This window comes from Pleurodeles waltl, chromosome 3_1, assembly GCF_031143425.1.
Source record: "Pleurodeles waltl isolate 20211129_DDA chromosome 3_1, aPleWal1.hap1.20221129, whole genome shotgun sequence".
Taxonomy (NCBI): Eukaryota; Metazoa; Chordata; class Amphibia; order Caudata; family Salamandridae; genus Pleurodeles; species Pleurodeles waltl.
Window position 1 is genome coordinate 496,480,317 of NC_090440.1, and position 23,936 is coordinate 496,504,252.

The following is a 23,936-nucleotide window of genomic DNA, read 5'->3' on the forward strand; positions in this document are numbered from 1 at the left end:
AATGTATAAGTATAGACTTCATAAAATAAGATGGCAACATTTTGAGAATATGCTACAGTGAGGTGCTTGCAGCATCTTTGATGAAGCCTCATCACAGCAAGATCTTGGAGACAACCAGCAAAAGACACGCAGCCTTTCAACGTCATTAAACCTATGTAGTGGAAGTTAGCATTACAGGTACACAGCAGGACCTAAAATTCAAAGAAGATCACCTTAACATCTGGCCCTACACCAACCTGACTAACTCACTTTTAATTAACTCTTAGACTATACCCAATAATTAATTAAGTTACAGTTTGGCATAAGTTTGGTCTTTCCCTGTTGCACTACAACATTTTGCTGAGAGTATATGGATGTGCTGTTACAATTGGTCAAGTAGTTGTAATTCCAGATTTGTTTTACAGTCTTTCTCACAATAAGATGTAAATGTATATAATACCAGTTAATTGTAATGTTCTTCCCTATCTTCCTGACAAGAGACATACTAAGGGCCGTTATTTATGACTTTTTGCTGCAAGGCAGTGCAGCAAGCCACTTTGCTGCTGTGTCCCACATCAAAAGAAAAGGGCAGGAATGCACCGTAACAATGAAATACAGTGTATTTCTGTCACATTCCCGTCCCCTTAGCCGGCGCACAAATTGGTGTCTAACGCCAACACAGGCACCTTTGCACCATGGTGCAAGGGAGTCTAAATCATTGGAACGATTGCTTTTGTATAGTAAGGGACATCTTCCTACACAAAAACAATCAATTGGGACATTTTTCTCTTTCCACGTGTGATGCAAAATGCTGCACACATAGAAAGAGGAAGAAGCAAGGAGAAATAAAGTTATTTCTTCCCATTATGCCTCCACTGGGGAGATGCTCAGTTTTGACACATTCCCAGGTTTACAGATCCTTGTAAATCTGGGAATGTGTCAAAACCCGTTGGTGTTGCATGGGGAAAACCCAATGCAAAACCCATGGAGCGCCTCCTTAACTTACTCTATATCTATGAGGCCATGCAAAGCCACAATGGATAGCTTTGCGTCATGTCTTAGATGTGAATGATAGGCCTGCGCCACCGGAGCATCATAAAAAATGATCTTCTGGTGAAGCAGTCCTGTTGTAAATGAGGCCCTAAGTGCCATCACTATTGTTTTTACTCTATATAAGACTTATCTCCTTGTATTTACCCACAATTATCCCATGGCGAGCTTGTGGATGTACCCTTGAAACTTTAAGCATGTCAATTCAGCAAACCGTGTGCTTTCATTTTGAATTTGTGCTGCAAGTAAATCATTCTAATGTAATAGAGAACATGGAAAAGTTGAAGGGACCAAAACTGCGTAGAAGAATATGAGCTAGTTATTAATTTCCCATTTTGATGATCCTACTCAGTACCTCTTCTCCTACTGAAGTAAATGTTAATGTGCCTTTGTAAATGTTCAACTTATGTTACAATTATGATCAAGTAGAATGATAACCTCTAAGTAGCAAAAAAGCAACACAAAGGAAAATAAATGTAGGAAACAACCCAGAGATAGCTTCCTAAAGTGAGTGTTTGCTGAATTCAGCACCCAAAAATACCATCAAAAGTACTGCCCTAGTTATCTGCCACTTCTAGGTTAGCCACGTAGAAAGCTTTAAATAAAGATGTAAACGCAACATATTAATTTCTCACACGCACACTGAGAAAAGAGAACAGCATCTTTACACAACCTGGTGATGTCAGACGACCTCCTAAGGGAAAGAGCAGCAGTCTAATTAGGTCAGTTCATTAGGATGCTGTCACAAAACGTCCTAAACACTCATTTGCTTATCTTTGCTATCAAAACTGTTAAAAAACTAAATACTCAAAACACCTCACTACAGCATAGGAAGAGTAAACCAGGTAAGTCTGGCAAGGTCACCACTGGCATGCTCAATATTTCTAGTGGTAGCACGACCTTTAATCATATATCTTTTTTTTTTAAAGTTGGGTAAGATAGACTTTGGCCCTACGTTCATGAGGAGTTAACGCACTAGAAGCGCACAAAATGTTGAAAATTATTCATTTTCTTCACTGAAGGCTTCCTTATAATGATTCTTAAATGTAATATTGGTTTTTAGATGGTTTATACAGTGTGAAGAGGGTCAAAGCACAATATGCACATAAAGAAATTCAACAGTCATGTAACATATTGTGGACATGCCTTGGAGCACATGTTATTTGAACTATTTGATTAACAGTTTTGTTTTGTGAAAACTTGGGCCCAAGACATTATAATGCAGCACATCAAAACCAGATTACATTCCATATTTTTAAGCATTGCAAATTAGGGGCCTAGTTACAATCTTGGCAGATGGGGTTACTTCGTCACAAATGTGATGGAGTATTCCCTTCCACCATATTAATATTCTATTATATCCTATGATGATTGTAATATGGCGGGCGTAATAAAGGCTGGACGTCAAACCTATTTCCCCATTTTCAAGGACGATAGTCCACCTCTCTTCTAATGTAAATGAGTAACACTAGTGAGGATGTTACTCTTCAGTCATGTCTGCACATATTGACTAATTCGTGGGAGAGGAAACTGCCTTCTTTTGAAAGGTCTAAAATGTCTAAAAGTTTACAGCTTGGTGAATACAACAGTTACTGAAATCTGCACCAAGTTTGTGAATGGTACTGACAATCTGACATATTTCCTCTTTGTGTACCAGTTTATGTACATATGTACGTATGTATGTACCTATGTATCTATTTATCTATGTATGTATGTGGTATTTCTATAATGCAAACCTAGACCAAAACCAGCAGAGCACCAGACATGATCAAAGACAAGCATACAGTCAATGATTAATAGGAGAGAAAGTTGGGCTGTTGAAGGTTAATGCAATGTGATGTAGTCTTCTTGAAAGAGGTAACTCTTCAACTGTTTCCTAAATTGGAGAGGCATTGGGTCAGACCTGATTGATATGGGGATGTTGCTCCAGATCCTGGGTGCATAGATGGAAAAGATCTGTTATCTTTATTTTTGTTTAATACTTCTTAGTCTGAAGTTTGATTCCGCCCTGGCTTATCTCATGTGATACGTTAAAATACTTGCCAGGGTCCTCACTTGAGCAAGAGTTGATCACAAGAAGGATGCTTCTGCCTTCTTTTTGATGGATGGCATATACTGTGTAACACAAATAAAGATGTCAACTAGGTCTGTGCAGTATGAGCTATGTAGATTGACCAGAATGGAATGATATAGCAACTCTATGTAGAAAGCACAGAACATTTATACAATGTGGCAGGATGCAAACAAACATAGGAGAAATTTGAATTTGTTGCCAGCCGTAGGGTTAGTTTCTTTCACAGTGTCTAATGCTGGGTGAGACATAACTGTTACTTCACCCGAATGTGTTCTAGATATTTCTTTAATGACTCCCAAGAATTGCTGATATAAATAGATTCAAACGGGTGAAGCCCAATGGAGATATTTGTGTACTTTATTGTATTATGGACAGGAGAATAGCTATATTGTGAAATTAATTTTAGTAGCAGGGCTGCTCTTTCCTGCCTGTGCGTGGTGTGCCCCTTGAGGAATGGATGATGTTTGTTCTACTTTTTAATATGGGATCCTGAAATAGAGTACGTATGAATTTCCCGAGAGGGTGTATACTTTGCAATTTACGCATTTTACAGGTATTGGGCAATTTCTGACAGGGATTTACTTATTTACCAGAATGGTCAATGTTTGTGAACTTTGTTTAATTTTATTGGGGGAGGGCTTTGACTTTATAATTGTTCTGGGGCAATTGATATTTGTGAAATGTTTCTTGTGAGTGGAATGAGGTGGGCGGATTTCAGAGAGTGATGGTCTTTTTATGTTTCTTCCTCTGTTTATTTAACTTCTGATTTCAGTGCCAGGAGCACCAATTCGCTGAGATTTGTTTATGAGACATATTTTAGGATTTGGGAATATCAACACACAATCAAATATTTCTCCTTGTGAAAAAAACTGTACATAAAGTCTTTATTACACACTGCAAATATCATAAAACAAATAATTGTTTAAAAAACATTCAAGTTCAAAAGTGAAGTCAGAGTGCAATGATCGAAGAATGCCAACAATGTGAAGAGTAGAAATACTACGTGATCAGAACTTGAAACAAGGTGGGATGTGGCTGCACCTTAAATTTAGCGATACAGTGCTCAGAATCAAATGTTCAAAAGGTTCTCACTTTGGAAGTGCAGTGCAGGTTTAGTCAATATTTTGACCCGAGAAAACACAAAATGTAGGGGTCTTCTTCAGGATCAGGTTGTTAGGAGACACTTAGCAGGGCATGTAAATTTGCAAAGAAATTGTGGTGTGCAAAGATAAACTGAGTCATCTAACAAGAAAAGGCTCTGCCAGTGTATGGAGAAGGCAATGGTTTAATGCATGTGGATGCTGTAAACTTTCCAACTATACTTTGTAACCTACGAATAAAGCTGCATCAAGCAAGCAATCTCTCCCATCATTACATTCAACGCAGAATGAAAATCAGTGTGTTTGTTCCTTCTTTATTGTCTGTACACAGGCTGTGATGAATACACAATCCCTCATTTACTTTAAAAATTAGAATTGCTAGGCTTAACAAAGGTAGGGGTGTTCAGATAATGTAGCATTCATATTTGTCAAACTTTCATATGAGAATTATGAGATTTAGGGTCTCTGGGAAGGTGTAGATACCTTAATATCTTATCTTAATTTTTGCTTTAATTTGTGTAAAAAATGAGTGGCCTGGGACAGCAGTGTGGGCAAGACATGGTTACTTTTATCAGAGGGTTTTTGCCCTATTGTCGGGTATGAATATCTCTTGGGGGCATATTTATAAGAAAGTGGCACATTGGTGCAACTTTTCTTGTGTCCCCCTTACCCCACCCAATGACACCATAGTTGCACCATAGTTGTACAATACAGCACAGCATGCCGGTTGTTACCACAACAACATTTGAATTTTTTATGCTGTTGTGGTGCTTTGCTGATGCTCATGCAGCAAAGCTCAGGCAGGCCCATTGATTTTAATGGGTGTGTAATTTTAAAGCTTGCCTTGAGCAGGCGTTATAAATTACAGTAAAAATGGCATGGTAAAATCGAGTAAATTTCACTCCGCCATTTTATTAGGCTTCCCTGCATCAGAACACCCCCTTTGCATATATTATGCCTGCCGCAGGCATAATGTGGTGCATGGGGTTGCAAAGTGGTGCAATGCATGCATTGTGCCACTTTGTAAATCTGGCGTGGGGGAAGGCCACCTTAGTGTCGCCTTAGCATAAAAAAATTATACTATGGCAGTGCTATGGGGGTGCTAAGGCAGCGCAAGTGGCTTGTAAATATGCCCGTTGGTTTCTTAGGCATGGTGCAAATCTAAGGAGGGCCTTGTCAAGGCTGTTCTTAACAAGGAAATAATAAATTATTATTCTACAATTTCATGTTATTTTATGTTACAATTTGCATTGACCCGGTGATATTAATTTTTGATATTTATTTCTCATTTCTTCCATCATGCTGACAAAACAAGAATTGAAAGGAAATACATTTGTTGACTTAAAGAGATCTCAACTACCAAAAAACTACCATTGTCCCCCAGGCCCCCTGGGAAGATCTTTGCTAATGTGGCACCAGCTGGGATTCCAACCTCTGCATTCTCTGGTAAAGATATGCAGTCTGGCATACAGACTGGAATTACATTTGTTGACTTAAAGAGGCCTGAACCAGCAAGAAACTATCCATTGTCCCCAGGACTCCTGGGAAGATCTTTGCCAATGTGGCACAAGCTGGGATTTCAAACTCTGCATACTGTGGTAAAGGTATGCAGTCTGGCATTCACACATAGTGTGAGAGCATGGGGTAAAGTATTTGATTATCTATACACAAACAAAAGAACATGCTTGGACTTCCTAGCATTTCTGTGATTAAAATTGTAACGTATGATGCAAGAAAGTCCAAGAACCAGTATAGGCAGAAACAGAAGTAGAGGTTAGCCTACAGTACACAGTGCTACTGTAGGCCACTCGTCAAAGTTCAACATGAACCACTAAAAATGCCCTGCAGATTATTTCTGCATGCTCTTTTTGCACTTTATCAGAGATGAGTTATACAAAGTTTAATAAAAATGAGAAACAGTTGGCCAATCTTATTAGAATTTGTCACAAACATTGGAATGTTTCAGTCGTTCTTTCTTCTTATTTGTTCTGAAAGGTCTGATGTGGCTCCTACACACAAATAAACTACAGATAGTAGTGATGTCGTTGTCGAACCTGTGGGTTTGGTTCTAAGGGTATTTTACAGTCTACCTCAATTCACAGGATTAACAAAGATATATTGAATTGAAAATAGTACCTCCATGTCACCATTTAAAGCCTGTATATCCTGCTTTATGGACTATGTTTAGGACAGTGCTACTGAGAGTTTGGGCAACTGACCGTGTTCTGTAAAATTGTATGGGACATTTTAAAACATAATTGATGCTTGTTCATTCTTGCAATGGCTGTTGTGCCATTGCTACATGACTTTGCACCACTCCCAAACCAGAGGTGATCCCAATTTAATTGAATATAAAGATGATGGCCAGACTGAGGATTGCTTACCAAACACAAGTGCCTCTGTCTTGTCTATGTTAAGGATAAGAAAGTTGTGACTCATCAAACTAGTGACATCAGATGCACACAGTTGAACATTAACTTGAATAGGAGCATGATTCTCTGAAAAGGCCATGATGATCTAAGTGTCATCTGCATAGGAAACAATAATAAATCCAAAAGATCTGACCAGAAATCTAGAGGGAATATGCATACTTTAAACAGAGTCAAACTAAAGGATGAGCCCTGAGGCACTTAGGGCCATATTTATACTTTTTGACGCACAACTGCGCCAACGCAGTTGTGCGTCAAAAATTTTAACGCCGGCTAACGCCATTCCAAAGCGCCATGCGGGCGCCTTATTTATTGAATGACGTTAGCCGGCGCAGCTGACTGGTGTGCGTAAAAAAAATGACTCACACCAGGCAGCGCCGGCGTAGGGGAAAATGGAGCTTGGGCGTCAAAAAATGGGGCAAGTCAGGTCTGAGGCAAAATATTGGCCTCAACCCGATTTGCGCCATTTTTCTTTTTACTCCCAACCCCCCTTGAAATGACTCCTGTCTTAGCACAGACAGGAGTCATGCCCCCTTGCCCAATGGCCATGCCCAGGGGACTTATGTCCCCTGGGCATGGTCATTGGGCATAGTGGCATGTAGGGGGGCACAAATCAGGCCCCCCTATGCCACAAAAAAAAAAAAAAAAATACTTACCTGAACTTACCTTAAGTTCCCTAGGATGGGTCCCTCCATATTTGGGCGTCCTCCTGGGGTGGGCAAGGGTGGCAGGGGGTGTCCCTGGGGGCATGGGAGGGCACCTCTGGGCTCCTTCCGAGCCCACAGGTCCCTTAACGCCTGCCCTGACCAGGCGTTAAAAAATGACGCAAAAGCGGCTGGACGTCTTTTTTTAAGGCCCGCCCACTCCCGTGCGTCATTTTTGCACGGGAGTTTAAATAAGGCGCACATGCCTTAGAGTCATTTTTTAGAAGGGAATGCCTACCTTGCATATCATTAACGCAAGGTAGGTGTCCACGCTAAAAAATGATGCAAACTCCAAGATCTTTGGCGCTAGATGGGTCTAACGCCAAATTATAAATATGGAGTTAGCTTTGCGTCGGATTTGCGTAAAAAAAACGACGCAAATCCGGCGCAAACAGAGTATAAATATGCCCCTTAGTGATTTAACGTAAATGGTAAGGACTGTAAGGGAGGGTAAGTGACAGTTTAGATGTTGTTGGACAGGAAAGAATAAAGGAGATACTATCTGCCAGGGGAGATATGAGTATCAAATCAGAAACTATGTCAAAAGCACAAAACGATCTAAGAGGACCAGAGTAGCTGGCCTGCCTTGAAGTAGAATGGGTCTTAGATGATCTGCCTTGGACACTAAAGCCAAAATCAGCGCTAAATGCCAGCATTAATATAGATGACAATGATAACAATGATTCCAGTTCATTGTTTTTCTGCTTATACGTAAACAGTTGCGAGTTGACTGCTTTCTCTATAATTTTGGATGGCTGTGGCAGAAATTAGTTTGGCTCTTTATATAGTTAATTGGACGGAGTCCTTCCAGGGTGAGGGACCAGAGCAAAGATAGGACTAATTTGGTCAGCGGCATAGATCAATAGAAGAGTCTCATTTGGTAGACTCAAAATGAGTAGTAACCTAGACATGAGAAAGAAAAGCAAATGCTGTCACAGAGGTCCCAGTTGGACAGCTGAGTATCTTAGAAAGGAGAGATGAAACATCAGTCATAAGAAAAGTCAAAAAATCCAAATAGATGTTCCCAATTTTTTCTTTAAAAAAATGAGGTTGGGGTATGTTCTGCTTTGCTTCAAACTGAGAGGGAACCATGCCAAGGGATGCAGCACTCTTAGTTTGAGTAATTAATTTATTAAGACACTTCCCAGATATCAAATAAGGCCCACGAAAACATGAACATGAGCATTTACCTTGAATGCAGTAAAATATGTGCCAAAATACTCACAGTAGTGAAACAATAACAGACAGAAAAAAGTGCAGTACATCAACAATGAATACATGAATACATATATATATATATCTATATATATATATATATATATATATATATACATACAGATATATATATACAGCCAAGCTAGATAATTAAGAATAAAAATGCATCACCATGGGGGTTGAATCCATCATCATCCTTGCCAACCTCAAGCCAGGGAACCCTGACCGGCTGAGACAGTAGAACCTTCCATGATGGGATCTGATTGGGCAGTGCATCCACTCCCAAACCAAGCTCCTCTGTTTCAGTGTAAGTTTTCCCTGCTTTATATACCTTAAATTAACTCAAGAGGAAGATTCTAGTAATCAACCCCTCTGTTCAGTTATTGACTTCAAATGCTGGCTGTACTTGGTCTGTGTCAAAAACACACAAAAGAAATGGCAAGGCCCCAATGTGCATTCCTGAGATAAAGCTGTACCTTTCTCTGCTGAAAACATTCACACCCTCGTACACTCTTATCACCTCCGCATCCCCCACAATATGTTCCCTGCTCTGATGAGAAGAGAGAAAACATGTTCAGAGTAGAAAACAAGCTTTGTGGAAAAATACCTGTGCCACAGATGTGACAGCACCTAAAGCTAAGCACAAAATGGAGTCAGTGGTGAAGATGCATTCGGTGGTCAAATACAAATAGCATTACAGGGTATCACACCACGATGGAGATGAAGAAATAATATTGTTGCTCACTGTGGTTTGGTAAGATCTTTCACTTTGGCAAACAGATCTCAAGTTGCTTTTTTTAATTTCCCACCTTAGACAAGTAATAGACCTCGCAGCTTTAATTGGTTGATTTTAGTTCCTAATTGAAAGCAAAAGCAATATAATTCATTCCTCAAGGTAGATCAATTCTGAACTGTCATATGATTTTCTCAAACTGTGATCTAAATTCTTGCATTGTCATTTGGCTGCACAGACACAAACCAAGAAACATGGAGTTAAAGGTACCTGTCTTTTAGATTTAGCAGTGCACATAGGCACAATGATGTTCACAGTAGATTTCACCAAAGTGTTAAAATCATCAGAAAGTTCACTAATGTCTTTATTGTGAAAATGTGGGTGCATGTTATGGAATGACTGTGCGGCTTCACTTTAAAATATACTCACAAAATCTGTCTTGAGTCCAGTCAGGCTTGTTTGAACAACCTTAATCTCAACCCTAGTTAGTTATGGCTTCGAGCAGCTAGGATTGAACAAATGACCTAGAGTTAAGCATTTAGCAGTACAAAACAACAACATAAGAAAGACATGCAACATGGAAGAAACACAGCACCATTTTATTAAAAAATATTATATTGTTATGAATTTGAGCAAAATCCACCAGAGTGTTCCAGAGATACATATTTTTTAATTAATCTTTATTTGTATTCCAATTTCAAGCAACCATTCCTAACTGTACAGTTTGAAAACTTTTAAAAACTTTGCAAAATTTAGTTTGGCTACTCCGGTCCAGCTTGGGAGACCAAATCTGACAAGGAGAAGGTCTGAGGGGCCAGATTTGGACTGTAACCTGGCCACCACAGCATTATCCAGTCCAGTTTCAAACTTTGCAGTACTACCGCCATAGAGTTCAATTGAGTGGTCCTGATGCTGCAGATACAAGAGATGAAGATGCCCAAGGATGCCCCAGGCTGATAGGGATGCCTTTGAGGTTATTCCTCAGTCCACGGTTTAGGTAGGTCAACTTTGGCCACAGAGGTTGGGGTCCCTCAAAGTCCTCTATGGGCCACTCCGTATACAGCATTCTCAGATATAGCCTTTGCTGGAGGTTAGTGTTCCTCCTGTGTGACCAATAGGGACTCAGATTACACTAATGGGTCTGACTGACTCGGATGCAACTTTTGGCCATTGAGGATCAGTCTCTTGGGGTGTCCAGTGGCAGTCAGTGAGGATTCTTCCAGACTGGCTACTGACTTTATGAGTTGAGCTTCTCCAGCTTTAATGGCCCTGGTGCTGGTTCCAGGCAATGAGCTGATTGACCCTTGGAGTCACTTCATTGGTCTGGGCACAACTTTTCCACAAGCCAGGAGCCTCAGGCACAGTCCTCTCTTTGCTGCCTGGGGTGCAGCAGATAGTGCAGTCTCTGTTTGTGCAGTTCAGGGGGTCTGCAGGGCAGTCCTTCTTCTGTCCTTGTTTCAGTTCTGATGTGATCTGAGGTTCAAGATGCCGGGGTCGCCATATTAAATCCCACAAAGTAACCTGGGGGGATGATGTGGTAACTAGCCAATGGGCTACCAGGTACTTTTTCCTCTTGGTGAGAACCTTTCAGCTGTGTGTGGCATCTGAAAATCCCAGAGTGCACTATTCTGCCCACTCCCAGGATGTGTGCTCCCTTCCTCGAATGTTAGGAGCTTTGTAGCCCACCCTAATAGTGTGGCTACCTGGGGGCTACATGCCCATGGGAAAACCAGTTTTGGCACTCCCCTCTCTGTCTCTATCGCAAGCCTGTCTACCTGAACAAAGTGCAGCGCCTCAGGAGTGTGTTAGTCATTTGCCTACTAAAGGTGGCTTTGCTTTTGAAGCTCGCCTTTTGGGTTAACTCTCTAAATGGTTTCCTGTGAAGGGAAAGTATCACCTCACCCTGCTGCAGTGGGCTATTGCTCCTACACCTGGGAGCCATTCACAGTACTCTTTATGTGTACGTACTGGTGGGCTGAAAGTTGTCTGCTGGCCAGTGACTGTGTGAGGCCAATGGACAAACTGGGGCACAGAATGGCAACTTTCTAAAAGTTACATTTCTTTACTAGTGATATTAAATTTGACCTAGGGATCAAGTCGGGTTTAATGCCATGATTATTTGATACCTTACAGTAACCAGCTAAGTAATCCCATTCAGAAGTTAGCCAGGCTGATGGGTCAGCCATTAACCCTGTGGTAGCCAAAGGGCCCATTAGCCTTTCCACAGCAAAAGACAATTTGGAGGTGTTGCTGTTAAAACATATATAAATACATGTCTTAGGGTTCCATAGGCCTTCCTTAGGTGGGACTTACATATATTGTTAAGGGAAGTGGGGGCTTTGCCATTAGTTTGAATGGCAAAGTCGAACTACAGTGTGACCACTGCCCTTCCAGTCTGTAATGGCAGGCTTGGAGCCATTATGTACCTTGTCACACACAGGGTGACACAAATAGTGCTGCAGCACTGGGTGGACCGTCTGTCTTACAGGCCCTTGGTACCCTAGACACCGTACAGAGTTCTTGCCAATTAGGGATAGCCAGTTCAACATAGACTTTTCAGGGGTTAGGAAGTCGGCACTGAGGTCTGGTTAGCAGGCCTCAGTGCACTCTCAGAAACAATAAACCATCATCATCAGTGTAAAAATAATGTGGGGGTAAACATGTAAAGAGAGGCATTTCCTTACATTTATTTACTGATTATTCCATTCTTCAGATTAATCTGATTAATTGTAGCTGGTGGGAGAATCATTTTCGAGTTGCTTGGAAGCTTAGGACAGTGGATAGAGAAGTGAATGCTAATTTTGATTAATACCTTTGTGTGGTAAGCTCAAGGCAGGCAAGTCAGATACCTTTGCACCAGAAAAAGAACATAACTGACAAAGATAGGATCAAGGACATGTCCAGAAGAGTGTGTGGTGTCATTTAAAAGTTGCAGAAAACCTAGTGCAGTTGTAGATTATGCTAAATTAGAAGTATATGGATAGGCAGTATAACTATGGTGGAAATTAAGATTGCCCAGGACTGTGATAATTGCCACATTTAAGAGGAGAAGGGAACTCACCTACAGTACATACACATAAAGAATGGATTGTAGATATGACAACAGCACTTTCCATTCAAGACGTACACACAGCCTTCTTAATGAAGAATCTGTGTGTTAATAAGATTTGTGACTCATTTCTATTCACATTTTTGTGAATTAATTTGATAAATTGTTTATAAGGTTTAACCAGAAATTGTTCATGAGAGATTAGCTATGCGTCATAGACATCTACTTCAATATTGTTTGTTTTACCACAGGTAATAAATATTATAATGCATATTTACCTCTATTTTAGTCATCTCATTCAATGTTTTTTTGTTTTCTTTTATCAGACTACAATATAATGTTGTACACTGTAAAATAACAATGTGTTTTTACCTCTGTTCCTAAACTATTACATCTATTGTTGTAAGGTGATTTGTAGTAGAATACCCACCACTTTCTATCACTTCCTCCTTCCCTCCATCCCTCTATCCTAAATCAAAAGATCTACTGTCTTTGATGTCATTGGAGAAATGTGAGAGGTGAACAAATTCTGCTGTGCCATGGGCTAGTTGATGGAAAGGGATTATAATTTTGTTGTAATCCAAGTATTTGATATCAGGTAATTTCATAGCCATTTTATTGGTACCTTCTCAATAGAAACCTGTTTTTCATTTCATACATCTCAGCCAATGTACCATAACAGTGCATATTGAAATGATAAAATATAAAACAATTGCTTATAAAAGAAGAATTAAACTGACCCCTGTAGCAACAAAAGAGTCCAACAAAAATATGCACAATACAGCAGGCAAATCAGGTGCAGGCAGAAAGGTGGTTCATAATTTAATCCCTGAAACACGTTTCACATTGCTCCATAGTTAAGCAAGATAATTGTATTTCCCATCCTAATATGTTTGATTATTTACTCATTGCTTTTGCATTACAGGATACCTTTTAAGATTGTTATCTCATTTGTAGTTCAATTGTTAAGGAATGAATTAGAATCCTACCTCTTTAATGCCTTGGATTGTTTATTTTTCTTCCCTTGACATCAAATATAATAACATTTAGTTTAAGCATGTATTCTCTTGCAGTATTGTAATTAGCTTTTTGGGTTTAAGCACCACAGCCTTTCAACAAAGGTATGCTATATCTGGAAGATATCTTAGGCCATCTATTACCATTGTTAGCAGTCAGGTGAATGTGTATGTTCAATTTGATACATCAGAAGAACTTTTCCTGAATTTGCCGCATGGTGTTACAGTTATATTTCTCATTCCTGATACCAGAGATCCTGGGCAACGTGGATCGGACATCAGACTTCAAAGATTCATGTTTCTCTCTGTTGCCTGAGTGGCAGTGGGAAAAACAATGGAAGATTGTCTGTTGTGCAATTTCCCTTCCTTGCCCTGAAAGGCCAACCCGGGACATTAGGCAGTATGGGGAGAAGCATAGACCCCCCAAGATAAAAGTTAAGGGGTAGCTGCTACTTGCCAAGTACATCAGTCAGAGAATTTCCAGTGCTAGCTTGTGCTCCTTTGTTTCTGTTTTTTTCTTAAATGTTGTCAGAATCAGAATTTATTTAGATGCAGACAGGTTTCACAGTTGAGCAAAGCAATACTCCCATTATTACCACAAAAACAGGCAATGATTTTACTGGCCTCTTGAGTAGTGGATTTTTTTTTTTTTACAAATGCCTCCACACATGAAAGTATGCATTTAATTATGTATGTGTCAGAAATAGTATTATTAATTTAGGAGGTGATGATCCCTACCAATTTAATAAACACGATCTGGTCTGATTAAAACTCAGTTCGGAGAGAATCTCTATTCAATCCCAGGTACCTACAGTACAAGCAGCATAGAAACTTACTTGAAGTACAATATTTATTAAGAGTGACAGTGATGTGCATGCGGTGGGTGTGGTTAAAAGCCCAGATACATAACAACACGTCAGAAAAGCAGCGCTTGCGTGCTGCTATGCTCAACCTAAAAATTTACCCATGGCGTCTGAAGCCATCCAGCAGCTTTATTAGTAATGAAGGCCACGAGGCTTGCTTACATTAAAATCTAAAACTAACTGTTGCTGAAGGTGACCAGGCCCCTGAAAAGTACTCCTGAAAATATGTCCCTGTTGCAGTCTCCCAGTAGTTGTTAAATGAGTAAATATGTTTGTGCATGCGAATGTATATATACATGTTCATTGTTCCTGCCTTTGGATCTGCCATTCTGACGTTCCATTTACATGTTTACATTATTTTGTTTCTCTCTCTAGAAATAATTTGTTCACTGAGAAGTGCGTTCCCACAGATCCCAGTTAACTATGGATGTTTTCCCTTTCAATTCACACCCTAAAATCGAATTTGGACCTGCTTCTGAAAGGATGACGTCACTTCCTGTTTCAAAGTGGAAAAGTACATTCAAAGGGTGATTGCAGGCATCCAGCACTTTAATTAGGCAGGTCCTGTCAGGTACTGAGTTGATGCACTTCTTTCATTTTAAATCTCAGCCGACGTCCACTTTTAATAGGACAGAAGCGCCACCTCTAAGTAGTAAACAGATACTATGGGTTAGTGAGTGCCTACAATTCTTTATTTTCATTCCAACCACTGCTAGTATCTACACATGTTTGCAGGTGTCTGAACCCTGGAATGACCATTATGTCACCACTTTCAGCAGATTTACTCACGTGGGAAATTATACCCTACCAGTGGAATCTTTTGTCTGAGAAAAACTGTCTTTGGTGCTGCAAATGAAGGTCTCTCCAGGAATAAGTATTTCCTCTCTTTTTAATCTTTTTTTTCGTAGACAGTTTAACTGAGGACAGGCAGCTTGCGGGTAAAGACTTATGCTAAGTTGGCTATTTTTATGACACCTATAACTTTCTTCTACAAGAATGAAAGATATTTTTGTCGCAAAGCAGGATCAGCAGTCACAAACACAGGATGCCTTTCTTGGAGTGTCTCAGTATTTTGCAGTGGACTTCTCCCAGCAGCAGAAGTATCTTATCAACAAACACCTGAGATCCGGAGAGAGGGGCAAAGGGTGCCTGAGACCTTCTGTGAGGCATACATGTCAAATTCCCCCGGTGAATAAAAGCAGGCCTCAGTCCAGTCAGCATTTTCCAAAAGTGTTCAGATTTCTTGTTGATGCGAGAAGAAAGCAAACCCGGCAGCAGGGCCTCAGGAAGTTGTACTGCGTGTCCCCCCAGTGCAGGAGGTGGGAGATGTTTGTAGCCACCGACGTGTTGTGCGTCTTTTCCACCAGAAGCAAGGTGAAACCTCATTCCTCCGGCTGCAGAGGCATGGGCCCTGGGTGGGCATTCACACCAAAGGCAACAGATTAAAGAGGACAGCCCCTGAGGGGAGAAAACCTAGAACACTAGCTGCATCTTTGACAGTCTTTCAACAGCTGTGGTTTGAGAACAGGATAAGAATTATGCAGTTATTTCAGTAGTCGGTCCAGAATTCTTACTCACATCAGCTGACACTTCTCTTCAGTGAGTCAGTGTGCAGGGAAGTTTAGAAAGAAGAGGAGTGCGGGGCTTTGTGGCGCACTATATCAAGGTCGCAGAACTGAACATAGTTACAATGGCGTGCACTGCCACATTCCACATAATGGACCTCACGTGTGGGAAAAATATATGCAATGAATGGTAAAGGTTTAAGAATCTGTACGCGTTTGGATATGGGTAACATTTCCAATTGCAGCATAAACTAATTTGTGTGACGTTCAATTTCTCATTCATATGTTTCACTTAAAAATACAGAGCTGAACTGTTTGGCAGAGAAGACAAACATGGCACTGGGATACCAGCTGGTTTGCCCAGGATCACACTACCTCACAGCCTTATAGACCTGCCCCTGGGTGAGCTGTCAGCAAATAGAGCTAGAAATTGCTCTGTTTGATGAGTAATTGTGAAGGGATGTAAGAGTGTTCTTTTGCTTCAGTGGGCATTTGAAAAAGGGCAGCATATATCAAAGCAGTGTTCAATGCTGATGTCAATTATATAATGAGACTATAATGTTAATAGATGTAAACAATGTGAAATCTATGCCACTCTTTTTTAATTTCACATGGTAGCTTGTCAAAAAAGGCAGTCTCAATACAGTGAGTTAGCAAAAATTATAATTCAGTAGTCTGTGGATGGAAATCAAAACAGAAATAAACATGAAACAAGCCGACAGCCGCTATGAGCACAAAGCAGACACACAAAAGGAAACAGAAGTTCGCAGTGAAACATATCAGCAAAAGTGCAATTATCCATGTAACCGGCAACGGTGCAATGATCCATGTTACCTGCAAAAGTGCAAATATCCATGTAACAGGGTCAATGTCATGCAAAGCTCTCCACAACTTCCCAGCAAGATCATGCTGCCTACGAAATAAATAGAAAAAGTAGTCCTGAAACCATACGGAAAACATCAAGCCTCGTATGTATTCAGTAGTTGGTCAGTGCACTCGAGGAGGTCTAAACACCGGAAAAGGCATGACATATGCATGCTTTTCACCAATTAAATCAAGTGAATTTTAAAAGGCAGGTCCACGAATCAACCAAATTGATGGGTGTGACATGGGCATGGTTAAAAGCCCACAGAGAGATCAACCCAAAAAAGGACGTAAAAAGAATTAAACATATTTCTCCTCATAATGCTCAACTTCAAGGTTGTAGCATTTTGATGTATTCCTAGGTTTACAAGTCTTAGGAATTCTGGAAATGTGCCAAAAGCTATGGATGGATGCTTGGAACACCCATGCACCACCCATGGAGCACCTTCCCAATGCATTGTAATGCACAAGATTAAGACAGTTAATGGTTGGAAAATTGACTTTCCCATTTAAGACACTTTAAAAAACTTCTTGCTTTGCAGAAAGATGAGCAGTAAATGTAACAATTTATAAAATATTTATCTGACAGCGTCTTACATCTAGCATGGTAATAATAGATCCCAAATTTCTAAATTAATTGTTAATCACGGAGTATTGTTGCAGGTTAAGATGATTCCAGTGACCACAGTTCACACCTCTGCTTTTCATTAGCAACAGATGTTCGTGTAATGCAGTTGAGTTGACAGAAATAACTAGGAACCTGATTCCATGAAACGTCTATTCAGTAGCGATTTGTCTGAAACATGGCATGTCTTGTTACAGAACTGCTGTGTTCCTTTAAAAAAATGAAAGTCTTTAACTTTGATCCATTATGCATCTGGTGTTTTATGCCAATGAACATGAATTCTGTAACACTGAAGAAACCTACATCTAAGGAAATACATGTTTTAGCCTTGTAGGAAAATAATTAATTTTTTAGGCCTCTCAGTTTTTGCCATGTATTAACACATGCATAATATACTTTTTCACCTTCCACCTTAAGTGGAAAATGCTTTTTATTTGCACCATGGTGGCTCTGTTGTGCAGTGGTATTGATTTTCATGTCATGTTTGTTTCAGTTTACAAGTCAAAACAAGTTTCCGAGTCGTTCCTTGTCCAGCAGGTTCAGTCTGGTTTCTGAAAATGAAGCTGTCTGGATTTTTTTCGGCTCCATAAATCACTGTCATAGCCAAGCTGGGCAGCAGAAAGCAGTTCAGAATGTGAGATGATTTCTCTTTGAGATGATGTATTAGCGGGTGTTCTCCAAGACACACACTGTCCTGCTGTATAGAGCCTTGAACAACCAGAGTGGTGGGTTTTTATTAGTTGAGAAGGATGTGTTATGATTTTTTTCTGCTTGATCGTCCATTTCCTAATTAGGTTTCATGTGGGGACACTGATGTCAGCCCTAAAATGAGAGATCACCATCCGATCTAACATTAGCTCTGCACTCCATCAAGATCTTAACTCATATAATAGCTTTGGGTGAAGGAAAAAGAGACTCCTGTTGTTTTGGGAAAAGTACAAAATTACCAAATATTGAATGATTAACTTTGAAGACTGATTCTCAAATACTTTTGAGCTTCTGAGAATGAAATACAAGGAGCCTGATTAAGTGGCCTATAAAATTGCACCCCCCTACTCAAACATCTGTTTGCGTAGTGTTCGCAATTACAAGCGGTGCAATCTTTATAGTACCAGTAATTACCAGATGTAATAAAGATTGCACCCTTCATTACCTACCTCGTAAGTTTTCCTCACCACAGTCCTCATGGACACAATTTACCCCTTAAACAAAAGCAAAAACCCTACCAAAATGGCTCACAGGAAGTGTCCATTGTCCATATAGGCAGAACTGTGGTGACACAACTTTCTGTTTTTAGGGTGGAGCCTGCAAGTGCATGCGCTTGCACATGCATCTCGCATGCAAGACACTGTGGAGTTCAGTATAGGGCTTGGAGCCTGTCTGCCACACACCATTTGTTGGTCTGTGTGGCAATCTACTTTACAGCCTCGTAATTCATCGAGGCATGTCTGGCATCATTTCCCTTCATCTGTGTGGCACAGGGATCAAGCACTTATTGAGTCAAGTTAATTAGTGCCCATCCTCTGCTCCCGACATGATCGAGGTACTATTTTGTTCTAACTTCCAGTGCCTCAAAAACGTGCCCAGCAGGACAAACAAAATTGCCTTTATTTAAAAGCTAACTTTATTTTATTTTAAGTCGTCTTTTTTCAGTTTCCTCTTGCCTTTTTTTGTTTTTGGCTGTGGGCGCTATTGTCAAAAGATGACATTTAACTTGTTTGAAATGTGTGAGACCTATTGCATTTCAAATGCTTGTTACTTTCTGTGTACATGACTGGATGTTTAACCTTCCTGTCATTGAAGTGTTTATATATATATATATATATATATATATATATATATATATATATATATATATATATATATATATATGTATATATATATATATATATATATATGTATGTATATATATATATATATATATATATATATATATATGTGGTGCACTATTATGCATGAGAGGGCATATGTTTGCATGAACAGTTGTGCCCCTACTGTGTCTTTATAAACCCTTAAGACACAGTAAGTGTATGGAGAGGCCATAGTAAGTACATGTGCTGGACACTGGTCATTACGAGTTCCCCAGCTACATGATGAATTATGTGAATACTGGGTTGTTTGGTATCAAACAACTCAGAATAATAAACCCAAACTGATGTCAGTGTTGGATTTCTTACAGCCTGTAACCAGAGAGCGCCTTAGAGGTGCCCAATGCAAAACCTACCAACCCTGGCATGGTTACTAAACTGAGTTTTACCAGCCTGCTACTGCCAGACTCAGATCTGGACTCCTGGGGTGAGAGCCTCCACTCTCAAGAGCCAGAACACAAAGCCTAACCTGGGTGGCGGTGTTACACCTCCTCCCCCAGGCCGGCACCCAGGCCCAGCGGTTAGCTTCAAAGCTTCACCGCCTTTGAAATCTGACCTCTGACTCTGTTGGTAGTAGCAGATGGCCACCCAATGGTTTTTCCCCCACTTTGAGTGGGAAAATCGGTGGGAAAGCTTAGTCAGAGTAGGAGGAGTGGTCCCCCACAGCCTGCACCAACCCCAGGTGTAGCAGGTAAGGTGACAACTCTATTTCATTTTTCTCCATCTTGGATGACAGGAAAATAGCCTATTAGAATTAGGGATTTGACTTCTTCCTACAGGAAGTGGCCACATCATGAGTGTAGCCACCCTAAGGTGAGTGGCCCATTAGCCGCTACCAGGTACTCCCTTAAACACCCACTAAGTGCTGTATTTATTTGGCATCCCTAGATCTGCAGTTCATGTTCAACAGACACAAGAAGGCCAGACACAGAGAAGATCCATGGCTCGAAAACAAAAGTCCTGCTGCAAGAAGAAAAAGGCAGCAAACCCTACCTACTGCAACCAGGACTTGACAATCACTGCTGAGAGGTTGACTAGGCATCAGACAGACTCTAAGAACTCCAGAGAACCTCCAACCTTTTGAAAATTGCCAATGACCTCCCTCCTGAGTGAAAGCATCACTCCCTGCACCCAGCAAGCAAGATTCAGTGAAGTCTAGTTCACTGACCTGCTGCTGACCAACTGGACACAGCACCCCAAACAAATTCCACCTTACAGACCTGGAGGACAAACTCTGACAGTGTGCTTAGTCTGGTGGCACTGCAACCTCCAGTAGTTGGGATGTGCCATAGCCTGTGGTGCTGGAACCCTAATGTTGGACACCCAGAAGAAAAGTCCACTCTGGACTATCCAGGACCAGAAGCAAGCGCCTGTGAAGGGACTTAAGGACACCCAAGAAACACCTCCCAAAGTGGCCCTGCTGACCTTCAATCCACCCTCAAAGTGACCTGCCCATGGTTTCAAAGGCTCCTTTATGCACAGATCTTGGCTGACCTATCTGCACTGCACCCAGCCTCCCTGATCCCTGCATCAGAAAACCAGCTGTGTTCTGGGGGTCCCCAACCCCTTGTGAACTGTACATTCCAAGGGCACCCACCAGACTTACCTTTAAGCCTTCCTGTGCAGTATGGTTCCAAGTGGTCCCCTTCTCCATTCTGCACCAGCTCCGAGACATTCAGCCTCTGCTCCTGCTTGAACCGGGAACCACCCGAACTTCTCCGGCTGGCCCACAGGACATCTCGATGACCTCACTCAAAAAACAGAAGGTGACAGTTTTGCGGCATTGCCTGATTTTATATAGATTTTTAAAGTTTTCTCCCAATGATTCCTATGGTGGGTAATTAAGCACAAAAAGACTATTTTTGCTAAACTTTGAAAAATCATCACTTAAAAAGTACTTACCCAAATGTGATGATCTTGATCATAAACATTTTTAAAAAATCTTAAGTATTTTCATAATTTGGTCTCAAGTTATTCTATTGAGTGTGTGTCTACATTTATTAGTACTGTGAGAAGGCCAGGGCAAAAAACTGTGCTCTGCTGGTTTTCCCCCATTTGCACGTGCCTTTTGTAACTTCCCGAGTGAGAGAAGTAAGACATGAGACTACTGGTCTCTTGTGAGCACAAACAAGATTTTTTACCCGCTCGCGAGAGTTAGCACCACGCCAGCAACTTCCAGCACGTCTTTTTTGACATAGGCGAGCGCGAGTAAGCGCGATCGACTGCTGCTGCAACCTGGCAAAGCTGATACAGCTAAAATCTAGAATTTTGATTGAAAAATCTTCTCTAATTGACTGTTCACGTTGATATTGTTGTGCGAGGAGTACTTTTAATTGTGGTTTTTTTTCCCACAACAGGAAGTGCTCCAGAGACTCCAACTTCCTGTCCCTGTCCAGCAGGCTTCTCCCACTGCTTTTCCATCTCCAGGTCATTTTTCACTTGGATTTCGAGCTTGAAGGGTCACTTTTTTATCTCCTGCATATATCATTTTATTTAAGGACTTGTTGTATTTGAGATTTCACAATATATTATTAAGGGTGTTGTACAGCTTGTTTGTTTGATAGGGAGCATGCAGCAGGATTCATCTCTACTTGTATTCGATTTTTTTAAATTTATTGTGGTGTATGTCCTGCATATGGGGCCTAGTTATAGCCTATAAAGGAAAATGTTTTATAGTTTACTACATTTTCTCCATGTTTTGTTCTGTAAATTTGCAATATTCATTTAATTTAATGTTAATGTTAAGTAGCCTAGCCTGCTAATGGATTAGGCATTCTAGCTGTAGGCCCAGTACTAGTCATGTCTGCATGATGAAAAAACAACTGTTTGTGCTGTCTGTGGAACTGAAACACCATGGATGGCATTGGATTAAAGATAATAAAATATTGATTGACGGTATTTCACATTTTTTTCTGCAAACAGTATATGGTGGGGTTATAGTACTTGATGCTTTTGTATGATATGTCTTGTAAAATTTTTAGCCCCTTTAATTTCCGTTTTTGGAATTATCGACTAAATGCTGTTTTTTTCTTCTGTACCAATGCCTTATTTGTCTGGCCAGTGCATGAGAGTGTATATCATAGGCCACCATTTGTCTTTGTTCTCCATGCCATGTGGCCAGAGGCCCTTTTTGTATAGTCAATTATATTCCTATGCCTATATGTGTTTTTTGTTTTCTATTCATCCTGCTTGTTGTTTGACCATGTGGCTGGTGGCCATTTTCTTTAGGAAGTGAGTAGTCCTGCATGTGTTCTTCTTTGCTATGGTGGCCATGTCTCCTTGCTGGTGGTTGTTTGACCATGTGGCTGGTGACCATTTTGTGTAGGCAGCCAGTGTGCTTTGGGCCTGCATGTGTTCTTCTTTGTTGTGGTGGCCATGCCTCCTTGCTGGTTATTGTTTGACCATGTGGCTGGTGGCCATTTTGGGTATGCAGCCACTGTGCTTTAGGCCTACATATGTTCTCCTTTGTTGTGGTGGCCATGCGTCCTTGCTGGTTATTTTTTGACAATGAGGCTTGCTGCCATTTTGGGTATGCAGTCAGTGTGCTCTAGGCCCACATGTGTTCTTCTTTTTGTGGTGGCCATGTCTCCTTGCTGGTTGTTGTTTGACTATGTGGCTGGCGGCCATTTTGGGTAGTCAACCAGTGTGCTTTAGGTCTGCATGTGTTCTTCTTTGTTGTGGTGATCATGCCTCCTTGCTGGTTGTTGTTTGACCATATTGCTAGCGGCCATTTTGTGTGATATTCAGGCCTAGTAGGTCAATGCTTATTACTAAATGTACTGTATGAGAAGTTTTATAAATATTTTATTATATACTGTTTTCTTTGTATTTTTCCCCTCCACCACTCCTTGCCTCCCAAATCTCTGTAGTTTTTCATGCTAGTTCCCTTCCCCTACTACATCAGATATTTAAATCTATTTTTTAAAAAAATATCCTTTTTTAATAATTTGTGTCACAAACGTTATTTTATTTCAATGTATAATATCAATCCGATATTGCTAATATTTAAAAAAAAATAACAGTTTTTCTTGCTTTTCAATTTTTTTAAATAAATTACATTTTTTTTTAAATTAGTTTTCTTATTTTTCAATTAGCCCCATGTTGGCAAGTGGCGTACAGTTGCACTACATTATATAACATTACATTATTCAAGGATTATTGTTCAATTTTTCACCAGCACCTCCCTGAGTGCCACATACCAACTTCATGCAGACACATAAAGCTAACAGTTATATTCTGTATGCTGTAGTTGTTCCTCTTTCTGACTGTACATGATAATGAAAGTTAATGTTGGTGTGGTGGTTTTATAAATGGATCTACTTCATTTCAGAATTATTTATCAGTTTTTTTTTAAAGTAACCATTAAATCATATTGTTTGTTTCTGCTTCTAATGCAACTGCAACAATAATTCCACACTTCACTGATCCTTCTTGTATGTTTGCATTTAGGTGCATGAAGAGAAAGTGACATCACCCACAGTACTGCCCGACAGAAGGCCTGTGCACAACATGACGCATGACCACACTCACGACCACACGAACATCTCTTCAGCTTGTGAAATTAAGTGCTACTGCCAACTGACAGCTTCACAGTGGCCCCCAAAAAAGCTGCTACTAAGAAAGCGGTCAGTGATAAGAAGGAGCTTCCCACCACTGGTATGTCGCCCCAGACTTTTTTAGGGCAAAGATATGTGCCTCCCAAACCAGCCTCTGAGGAGCAAGCTGGGAGCACCACTCCCCCATCAGCGGCCCCATTCCAAACCAGGCCCAAGCCCATGTCTGGCACAGAGGCAGCCTCTCTA